Genomic DNA, 11,049 nt, shown 5'->3' with positions numbered 1-11,049 from the left:
GAGAGAGAGAGAGAGAGAGAGAGAGAGAGAGAGAGAGAGAGAGAGAGAGAGTGCTCTAGTAACAAATTTGCATAATTTAGCAAAACAAATTCCTGCATTGGTCATGTCCAAAAACATATGCTTTCTTCTGCTCCCTGAGTCCATAACCTTTCTGTCAGGAAGTGGATAGTATGCTTCATCATCAGTCCCCTGGAACTTTGGTTGGTAATTATATTGATCATAGTTTTTATATCTTTGTTTTTGTGTAAGCTGTTCTTCTGTTTCTGTTCATTTAACTTTGCATCAGTTTATACAAGTCTTCCCAGGCTTCCCTGAAAGGATCCCTTTGGTCATTTTTTGGTCATTTCTTCATTTGTCATTTCTACACCATCACTTTCCATTAAAAAAAAAAGCTTTATTTTTCCTAAGCATGTCTGAAAGCTCCTTTTTAGTCCCACTCACTGAAGTCAACTTTGGTAGCAGAATATAGAAAACTGAGATCACTGACACAGGAACACAAACTGCTGAAGTTGGAATGGATGACATTGGATGTTAGATCTGGAAGAAACCTCAGAAGGTAAAATGTCAGAACTGGAAGGGACCTTAGAGGTCGTCAAAGCCAATGCTTTCATTTTATAGGGAAGGGAATAGAAGCAGAAGAAGTAACTCAAGATTAATGTGGCATAGAGAACATTGGATTTAGATTCTGAGAACCTGGGTTCAAAATGACTTCCTTGAAAACAGCCCAAATCACTCAGACTTTGAACCAAAGGCATTTTCTGCTTTGCTGCTATTTCTATAAGGACCCACAGGCCTGGCTTGGGAGGAGTGAGACAGAAAACTCATCCAGTTGTGAAAAGGATTCTCTCTTTCTCTGGATATGCAACAGTGCTAGCTACCATATAGGATTATTACTGCACCCTCACTCAAGCAGTCATCATTAGCCACGGAGAATATTTAAGTGGTTCAAATCTTGGCTGAATCCTGGTTCTGGCTCATTATTAGGTCCCAGTATATGATCTGAAAAGCATAACCTACTCGGCGCTGTAATTTCCCAGAATCATAGATCTTTAAAGGATATTGGAATACACAACGTTAGAACAGAGAACAGAGTTGGAAGGGACCTAGACTATAGAGTGTTAGAACACAATCAATTGACATGCATTTATTGTCAACTATATGCCAGACACCATTCCAGGCACTTGGACTCAAACATCTAGGTTTGAATCCTGCCTTATTTAATAATTGTGTGACCGTGGGCAAGTCTCTTAACCTCTCTGAATATCAGTTTTCTCATCTGTAAAACGAGAGGGTTGTACTCAATGACCTCTAAGTCCTTTCTAGCTCTGTATCTATGATTCTAGAACTGGTCAGGACAAAAATGAAATAGTGTCTCCCAAAAAAAGAGCTTACATTCAGGAGGAAGAGGGGTGTGTGTGTGTGTGTGTGTGTGTGTGTGTGTATGTAAACAGATATAATAAACACACATATAACTGTTAAGTAAGTAATACAAAATATAGGCAAAAGAAATACAAGGTAATTTCAGGAGGGACCAGCAGCTGGGGAGCTCAAGAAATTAAGCTGAGCTTTGAAGGAAGCGAGGCATTCTGAGAGGCAGAGCTGAGGAGGGAGGACATTCCAGACATGGGCAAAGTCACGGATGGAAGTGAGAGATGAAATACTCATTGTGAGGAACAGCAAACATATCAAGCTGGAGCTGCAAAATTGTGGCTTTTCATACTACAGATCATCAGGATGGAAACCTTGAAAGCAGAGCTGGGACTTGGGGGTAGGGGGAGATAGGCTGCTGCCCAGGGGGAAATTTGCAGAAGACCACAACATTGTGCTCCAAATATTACTTTTGACTAAATGCTCATTTTTGAAATGTCAGGGGAAAAGTAGCTGAGGGGTCTTAGAGATCATCTAATCCAGCTCTCTCTTTTGCGAAAGCAAAGAAGGAAATGAGATAAGAAATGATTCAACAGCGTATAACATAAACAGCGGTGGATTTGGAGTGAGAGGACCTTGCACTATTATTTACTGTGTGACCTTGGGAAAGTCATCTAAGCTAGCTAGGTCTTAGAAATGAAATAATCTCGGTCTGCAAGAAATTTATATTCCACCGGAGGCGGGGAACAGTATGAATATTAACAAATAAATGCAACAAAATTTGAAGAGGGAGAAAGCAGAAAAAAATGGTAGAATGAGAAAGGAAGGATCACCTAAGCTAAGCTTTGAAGGAATATAAAGATTCTAAAGGGAAGGGACAAGAAGGGGCATCTTTACAGACATGGAGGAGAGGCTGAGGTATTACAGGGGTGAGAGGAAGGAGATTTCTGTCAAATTTGGGAAACTCCAGTATAGCCGAGACATAGGATACACGAATGGGATAAATATGAAATTAGGGTGTTAAGGTAGTTTGGAGTCAGATTTCAAAGAACGTTAAATACCAGGATGAGAAATTTTTTGGTTTTGTTTTGTATTTTTTCCCCAGAAGCAATGGGTAGCCATTGAGCAGAGAAATGACACGGTCAGGTTTGTCCCTTAGGAAAACTATTTTGGCAGCTGTCTGGAGGCTGGATTGGAAAGAGGAGGGGCTGGAGACAGGGAGATTAATTGGGGAACTATTTTAAGTGCTCCAACAAAGGATGTAAAACTGTGGTAGAGATCATATGAGTGGAGAGAAAGGGACAGATATGAATGGTGTAGAAGCAGGATCAATTAGACTTGGCTACTAATTAGATGGGAGGGGGTGTGAGACAGATGGAAGATCAAGATAATGACGATAATAACAAACTAACATTTATATAGAGCTTACCATAAGCCAGACACTGTGCTAAGCAATTTACAATTATTATTTCATTTGATTCTCACGACAACCTTGGGAGATAATAGCTATTTTTGTCCCCATTTTACAGATGAGGAAACTGAGGCAAACAGGTTTAGTGACTTGCTCAGGGTCACACAGCTAGTAAGTGTCTGAGGCCTGGATTTGAACTCAGGCCTTCCTGACTGTAGGCTTAGAGTTCTATCCACAAAGCTGCTTAGATGATTCCAAGTGTGCAAACCAAGATGATTGGGAAGATGAGGTACCCTCAACAAAAACAGGAAAGTTTAATGGAGTGGTGGGTTTATAGGTAAAAATAAGGAATTCCACTTTGGACATATAGAGTTTGGAAGTCTCGAACACTGGACCAAATTCACTAGGATGAAGTCTAATAGGGATAAATGTAAAAGCCTCACACTTGAGTTAAAAAAAAAATCAGCTTCATGGGTACAAGGTGGTCATTGGATAGCTAGAAAGTAGTTCATCTGAAAAAAAAAGATGTGGATGTCAATATGAGCCAATAGCAGAACTCATTTTTAATTACCAAAATATGTTTCTACACTCATCCTCTTTAGAAGAAAAAAAGACTCAGAATTAGAGAGATCCCAATTCCGCTGTACTCTGGCAAGGTCAAACCACAATTGTAGTATTGCTTTCAGTTCTGAGCATCATATTTTAGGAAGGACATTGATAACATGGAGAATGTCTAAAGTGAAGCAGCTAGGATGGTGACGAGTCCTGACTGGGTATGATGTGAGGATTGGTTTGAAGAAATTGGGAATATTTAGCCTGGAGAATGGAAGACTGAGGGGTGATCTGTCTTCACGTGTTTGAAGGATTACCATATGGAAGAGATTAGATTTGTTGCTCCAGGCATTAGAGGACAGAACTGCAATTACTGACCATGGCTCATGGCTTGATGCAAAGAAAAACTTTCTAATGATTAGAGCTATCCAAAGGTGAAATCAGACTGGCAGGTGATGACCTTGTATGAAATCCTTCACCAGGGGTTTTCAAGTGATGTCTACCCATTGGCAATGTTTTAGAGGGATTTCTTGGTCAAAGTTGGCTGGTTGGTGTCTCTTCCACCTGCAAAATTATGATTCCATGAAATGCCAATGGGGCAGCTAGGTAGCGCAATGGATAGAGTGATGGGCCTGGAGTCAGAGTTCAAATCTGGCCTCAGATACTTATTAGCTATGTGATACTGGTCAAGTCACTTAAAGTCACTTAACCTCTGTTTGCCCCAGTTTGTTCAACTTGCAAAATGGGGATATTAATATCATTTACTTCTCAAAGTTGTCATGAGTATTAAATGAGAAAATATTTGGAAAGCCCTTAGCACAGTGCCTGGCACATAGTAGGTATTTAATAAATTCTTGTTTCCTTCCTTCCTATGAAGCATGAGCTTGTATTGTTTACAAAGGAGGAAACTGAGACCCAGAGTAGGAAAGTATAAAAAATATAAGGCACGCTTCCTATGCCCAGGGAATTTACAATATATCCAGGGAGATAAGACCTATGCAAAAGAAATAAGTTAAAACCAATACAATAGTATAATAATCAAATGTGAAATTATGGGGTACTAAATTGACAATTTCAGACTTACCTACATGGTTTTATTTGATGGTCCTAATAAATCTGTTAAATAGGCATAATAACCCTTGGGCAGTTAGGTGGCATAGTGGCTAGAGTGCCAGGCCTGGAGTCAGGAAGACTTATCTTCCTAAGTTCAAATCTGGCCTCAGACACTTACTAGCTGTGTGACCCTAGGCAAGTCATTTACCCCTGTTTGCCTCAGTTCCCTCATCTATAAAATTAACTAGAAAAAGAAATGGCAAACCACTCCAGTATCTTTACCAAAAAAATCCCAAAGGGGATCATGAGAGTCAGACACAACTTACCAACAACAACATAACTCTTCCTTTTATAAATGAGGAAACTGAAGCTCAGAGAGGAGAATTGACTTGCCCAAGGTGACACAGTATGGGCCAGGTATAAGATCTGAATCTCAGCCACCTGACTCCGGAGCTCATGTTCTTTCTCAGAATACCACAGCAGCCTATAGATTCAGAGACAGGGAAGAGCAAGGTGACCTGGAGAAGGAGAACATTCCCTGGAGGAGATAGTTCTTGAAGGTGGGTCAGGAAGTGTTTGTATCTGCCAAGAAGACACTTCAGGGAAAGGAGAGAGGATGGACCAAAAGACAGAGGTGCATATGAACATGGCATAATGTGGGAATAGCAAAGAGAATGGGCTGACTAGAGGACCGGGTTCATGTCAGAGAGAGGGATCATAGGATCTAGCCAGGGGTGGGAAACCTGCAGCCTTGGGACCACATGTGGCCCTCTAGGTCCTCAAGTGTGGCCCTTTGACTGAATCCAAACTCCACAGAACAAATCCCCTGTAAAACTTGGACTCAGTCAAAAGGCCGCACCCAAGGACCTACAGAGTCACCTGGGGCCTTGAGGCTGCAGGTTCCCTACCCCTAATCTAATCCGATCTGAATAGAACTTTGTGTTAGAGATGGGTTAGTCCAAACTCCTCATTTCACAAATTAGAAACTATGATCCAGAGAAGTTAAATTGTTTGTTCGAGGGCAGACAGGTAGTAAGTAGCAGAGATGAGATTCAAAACCAGCTCTCCTGACTCAAATCCAGTACACTTTGGAGAGCTGGAAAGGGAAATCATGACTAGATGATAAAGAGATTTTAATGCAAGATCACAGAATGTGGAATTAATGAGATAGGAAAAAGGAAGCCATTTCAGGTACTTGAGTAGGGAAATGCCATGATAAAGAAGTCGTTGTTCAGTCACGTCTGACTCCCCGTCACCCTATTTGGGATTTTCTTGGCAAAGATAGTGCAGCAGTTTGCCATTTCCTTCTCTAGCTCATTTTATAGATGAGGAAACTAAGGAAAACAGGGTTAAGTGATTTGCCCAAGGTCACACAGCTAGTAAGTGTCTGAGGCCACATTTGAACTCAGGCCTTTCTGACTTCCAGGCCTGGCGCTCCAACCACTGCACCATCTAGCTGCCCCATCTGTATACTGCTTCATGGTTACAAAACACTAACAGCAATTCCTCAAACTGAAATTCAAGGACTTTGAATATCTGGCTACAACCTACCTTTCTTATCTAATGTTATACATTCTTCCTTCTTACATTTTCAACTGTGGTCAAACTGAGCTACTCACTGTGCTCTAATCTTGCTTTGTCCTTTGTATTTGTGGTCTTCCATGTCTGAAATATATTCTCCCTGCATCTTTCCCTGTTGAAGTCTTTCCCTTCTTTAAATGCCCAAATTTGGTGCTCTCTCTTCTATGAAGCTGTCCTTAATTTTCCCAGCTACTCCTGAAAATTCTCTTCCTCTTCTCATAGATCTTATATCACATTGCCTAGAACCCTCCTTTGCCCCCATTGTAAGTTACTTCCTATCACACTAAATTGTGCAGTTATCTTATCTATTTTATTATATTTTAAATCCCTTGAGCCTAAGGACTGTTTTCTTTTTAATTTTTCTGACCTAGGGCAGTTCACCCCCACTAAGGCAGCTCTACCGACAAGGGCTTGCCATATTGGTGCAACACTTAGCGAAGAGCCTGACGTAGGCAGACTGCAGCTCAGAACTCCCAAACACAAGCAATCCACCAGCCTCAGCATCCCACAATGCCTGGCTTTGACTGTGTTGTTTTTCATCTTTGTATTCCCTCTCCCTCATCCAGTGTGTTGCACAAAGTTAACATTTAATGAAGTTTGTTGCATTAAATTGAATTTATATATATTATTTGATCCTCACAAAGACCTTGTAGAGTCGATTTTTTTTGTTGTTGTTCGGTCATTTCAGTCATGTCTGACTCTTTGTGACCCCATTTTGAGGTTTTCTTGGCAAAGATACTGGAACGGTTTACCATGTCCTTTGCTAGCTCATTTTACAGATAAGGAAACTGAGGCAAACAGGGTCACACAGCTTGTAAGTGTCTGAGACCAAATCTGAACTCAGGAAGATGAGTCTTCCTGACTCCAGGCCTGGTTCTATCCACTGTGCCATCTAGCTACCCCTAGCTGCCATGGAAATACCATAACCAAATAAATGTTCCTTAAATAGCACTTTTCAAAACAGAAATGCAGAAGAGAGGACATTAGATATAGAGTCAAGAGTTTAGGTTTAAGACCTGAATCTGCCACTTACCTAGCTAGCTGTATGATCCTAGGCAACTTAAGATTTCTAGGCCTTAGTTTGCTCATCTATAAAATGAGACAGTTGGAGTAGATAGTCTCTACGGTTCCTCCCAGCTCTGACATTATTCTGTATCTAGTATGTTATTGTCCCCATTTTACACACAAAGGAAACTGAGATTCAAAGTGAATGTAGCACAAGGCTACAAAGCTTTGAAACTCCAGTTCCAACATTTTATGAGTTTATAAACAGCAAACCTGTGATTCTAATGGTCTGCTTCTCTTTTCTTGTATATCAAATCATCCCTCCGTGATGAAAGTGTTGTCCTAAAAATATTAAGGTTGTATGTCGCTATTTTCAGAACAGAGTAGATCAGAAGAGTAAGACCCTTAAGGACAAGAAGAGCTTCATTTTCAATTTTGCATCCCCACTTCTAGTACAGTGTTTAGAATACGATAGGTATTTAATAAAGGTCGTTGGTTTGCTGAAAATACTAGGGATAATGACTAATAATATTTAAATATTCTATCAGATCAGAGATTCTTAACCTTTTTTTATCATGGACTCCTTTGGCAATCTGAAGAAGCCTATGGAACATTCTTCAATATTATTTTTAAATGAATAAAATTAAATACACAGGATTACAAAGGAAACTAATCCTTTAGGGTGTCCCCCAAGTACAATTTTAATCTATTAAAGCTAAAAACTGCACTAAGACTTTGAGGACACCCTGTACTAAAATACAATTATCAATTTAAAAAAGTTCATGGACCCCAGATTAAGAATCCCCTCATCATCATAGGATAAGAGGTTCAGAACTGGAAGGAAGCTTATAAGTGACCTAGTGCAACCCCCATCATGGTACAGATAAAGTAACTAAATTAAGTGACTTGACCAAGGTCACAGGTAGAAAGTTGCAGAAGCAGTATTTAAACACCATTCCTCCATCTCTAAATCCAGCAGACTTTCCATTGTACAATACCACATTGCAACTTTAATCTCTCAAAATCATTACTATTCCTGCAATGATTAACAGTAAAGATTCCCACCTGGCAAGACTCACCCTCTAGAGATTTGGCTGGCCTTTGTTTGAAGAGTCAACAGTGTTTTCATTTTTTCCCTCTAAGTTATTATAGCCCATTGACAGTCTTCAGCCTCATGCTCCCTTACTTGAAGGGGAAAGGACCAGAAAGTCTCACACCTATTGGCTTTCAATAAGTAATTGGCCTAAAGATGTTTCCTTTTGAATTTAATTTAAAGGAACTGATTGGAGGTTCATAGGATGTTGCCCCTGGAAGGAATTTTGGAACACATTGTTAAAGCACAGAATGTGGAAGCAATAAGAGACCTTAGGACATGGAATATTAGAACACAGAACACCGTACTTTAGAACTGGAAGGAACCTTAGAGATCATGTAGCCCATCACCTTACCCTCAAATTATTATTAGGAAATAAATTATGTTGAAATAGTGATACTTTTTTTTTAAGTTCGTGGAGGCCAGGTTAAGAACTTCCGATCGCGGTAAGGTCATAGATTTAGAGCTGGAAGGGACGTCAGAAGTCTATCTAATCCAACTCTCTCATTTTTCAGATGGAGAAACTGAGTCTCAAAGAAAGAAAGTGACTGCCAAACTCACACAGAGCTGTGTGAGGGACCCCTCTCTTTACTGAGGACCAGCCACCATTCCCTGAAAGAGAATTCCCATAAGATCAGTGAAAGGAGCCGTGTGAAACCGGTTGGGAGTCCCCTGCCTTCAGCGTTTCCACCTGCCTCACTTGCGCGTGGGGATGAGCCACCTACAGGAATTGCCGGCATTTCTGAAATTCACCGGGTCAGGATTTCTCCTCGCCTCTCCCAGAGGGCGGGCGCTTGGTGAGATGCCTGGGTTCCCGGGCTATTGAGTTATTGCCACCGGCTTCGGACAGCCGGGGAGAGGACCAGGAGGGGGACAAGAAGGAGGAGGCCACAGCCGCGGGGGAAGCCTCCCTCCCAGAGCTCCGGGTTAATAAAGGAAGCAGCTCAATTAGCATTTCACACGCTTTTCTTCCCCCTCACGGTCCAGGCTCCGCAGTGGGCATGCTCGCTCCCTCAAAGATCGCCCTGTTTTCGCTCCTCGCCAGCGTTGGCAGGGTGATAGTGACCAAGTGTGCAAACTTGTGCTATTGTCTCCGGGCCAGGGGGAGCCATGGCGACTCGCTAATATGACACAGGAAAATGTTTGCTGATGGTAATTCTATGGGCTTTGTCTAACTCTTTCTCCATCATGACGACTCGATTTAAGTCTCTAACTGTTTGACTACAAATGCAAGAGGGCTATCCAACTCCATCCCTTTGTCCGGCCAGTTTGAATGGGTAATTCAGCCTTTGTGCGCCTCAATTGAGGGGGCAAACATAAAAGACAAGATTCTTCAACGCTCAGGCCGGCTTTCCATGGATATCTATCTCCGCAACTCTTTAGAGCGCCGGGTCCTTCCTTACCTAGCACTTCTGACATCATTCCTCCTCTCCTGCCCTCCCCCACACATCATCTGAAAAAAATAAAATGAAGGAGAGCTTTTAATAATAATAAAAACAATAACGATAGTTCATATTCCTGGAGTGCGTCGAGGTCTCTATAGCACTTTCTTAACAATAACCAATATCCCCATTTCACAGATACGGCACCCGAAGACCCAAGAGGCCCGCAAGTGACTTGCCCAGGTTCAACACCAAATTCAATTCAACATTTATTAAATGTATCGAGGCTCTGAGAAAGATGAAAAAAAAATCAAACAAGACCCAGTTATTAACCCCATATTATAGAAGAAGAAACTGAGGCACAGATAAGCGAAATGATTTGCCCAAGGGTTACCTAGCCTCAGTCTGGCGATAAGGAAATTGGATAGCAGAAAGATGAGGTGACCGTCCAGGCTCACTTTAATAATAATGATAATAATAATAACAATAATAATAGCTAACTAGAGCTAGCATTTGTGTAGGGCTTCACTTTACCCATGTTATCTCACTTAATCCCCACAATAACCCAGTGAAGTTTGTGTTATTATCATCCCCATATTATTACCCTTAATCTACAAATAAGGAAACAGATACACAGCGAGATGAAGTGACTTGCCCAGGATCGCACAGCTACCAAGTGTCAGCGCAGAGGCTGGAGACCAGAGCCTCTGCCTCTCTTAAAAGTGGACAGCCTCATCAGCTTACCCCCTCCCTAACTGTCCTGCCTCATTGGAGCATGGCCGCCCACGTCTCCAGGCCTCTCTGGGCTGTCTTCAATACGGAGTCTCAAGTTTCTCCTCTCCACTCACTCAACATCAGCAGAGCCCGCGTCCTGGGCGCTTGAGAACCGCCCTCCCCGCTCTTAACCCTCCCTATGCCCCCCAACATAGAAAGGATGGAGGGAAGGAAAAGTGTTGGGGGGGAGGATGAGGAGGGGGAGAATAAGGGGGCAGAAATTTGCCGGGAAATGATGGTATTTTATTAGCTGTCTTTTTTGTGATGGTCCCCATGGTAACAATTTGTGATGGCAAAGAATGTGGGAACAGGGGGCCCGACGCCTGATTGGGAGTCTTTGTATTTGCAGAGTGGCTCCTGATTGGCCGGAGAAGTCCCCCAGCTCGAAGGAGTTGATATTCATTCAGACAACTCAAGTGCCGCTAAACTGCTTCTAAACACTCCTAGCCGCTGGTTGCTCCTCCAAAGGTTGGTCGTGTATAACCTGCATAACAAGATTAGCCCGCCGCCGGGTCCCTACTCAGCCGCATACAGTAACAGTCAATATTTGGGAGGCAGCTTGGCCCACAGTGGGCCGGGTAAAGGAGAGGGAGGGAAAGAAGGAGGGAGGGAGGGAGGAAAGGAGAGAGGGGAGGGGGATGAGTGCCTGCATGCGTGTGTTTGGGATGGAGGGTATTTGGGCGGTTGTGAAGGCATGAAATTGCTGCAGATGTTTTACCGAGTTCACTGTTACCTATGTAACCAGATGAGCTAAGAACAGAACACTGCCCTCCTTAACGCAGAGGCAATATAGCACAGAGAACCTTTTCAGGATGGTAGACAGGAGGAGG

This window comes from Vombatus ursinus, unplaced genomic scaffold (genome assembly GCF_900497805.2).
Source record: "Vombatus ursinus unplaced genomic scaffold, bare-nosed wombat genome assembly UNPS02014794.1, whole genome shotgun sequence".
In the NCBI taxonomy this organism is placed as follows: Eukaryota; Metazoa; Chordata; class Mammalia; order Diprotodontia; family Vombatidae; genus Vombatus; species Vombatus ursinus.
Note: the sequence above shows the minus strand (reverse complement) of the source record.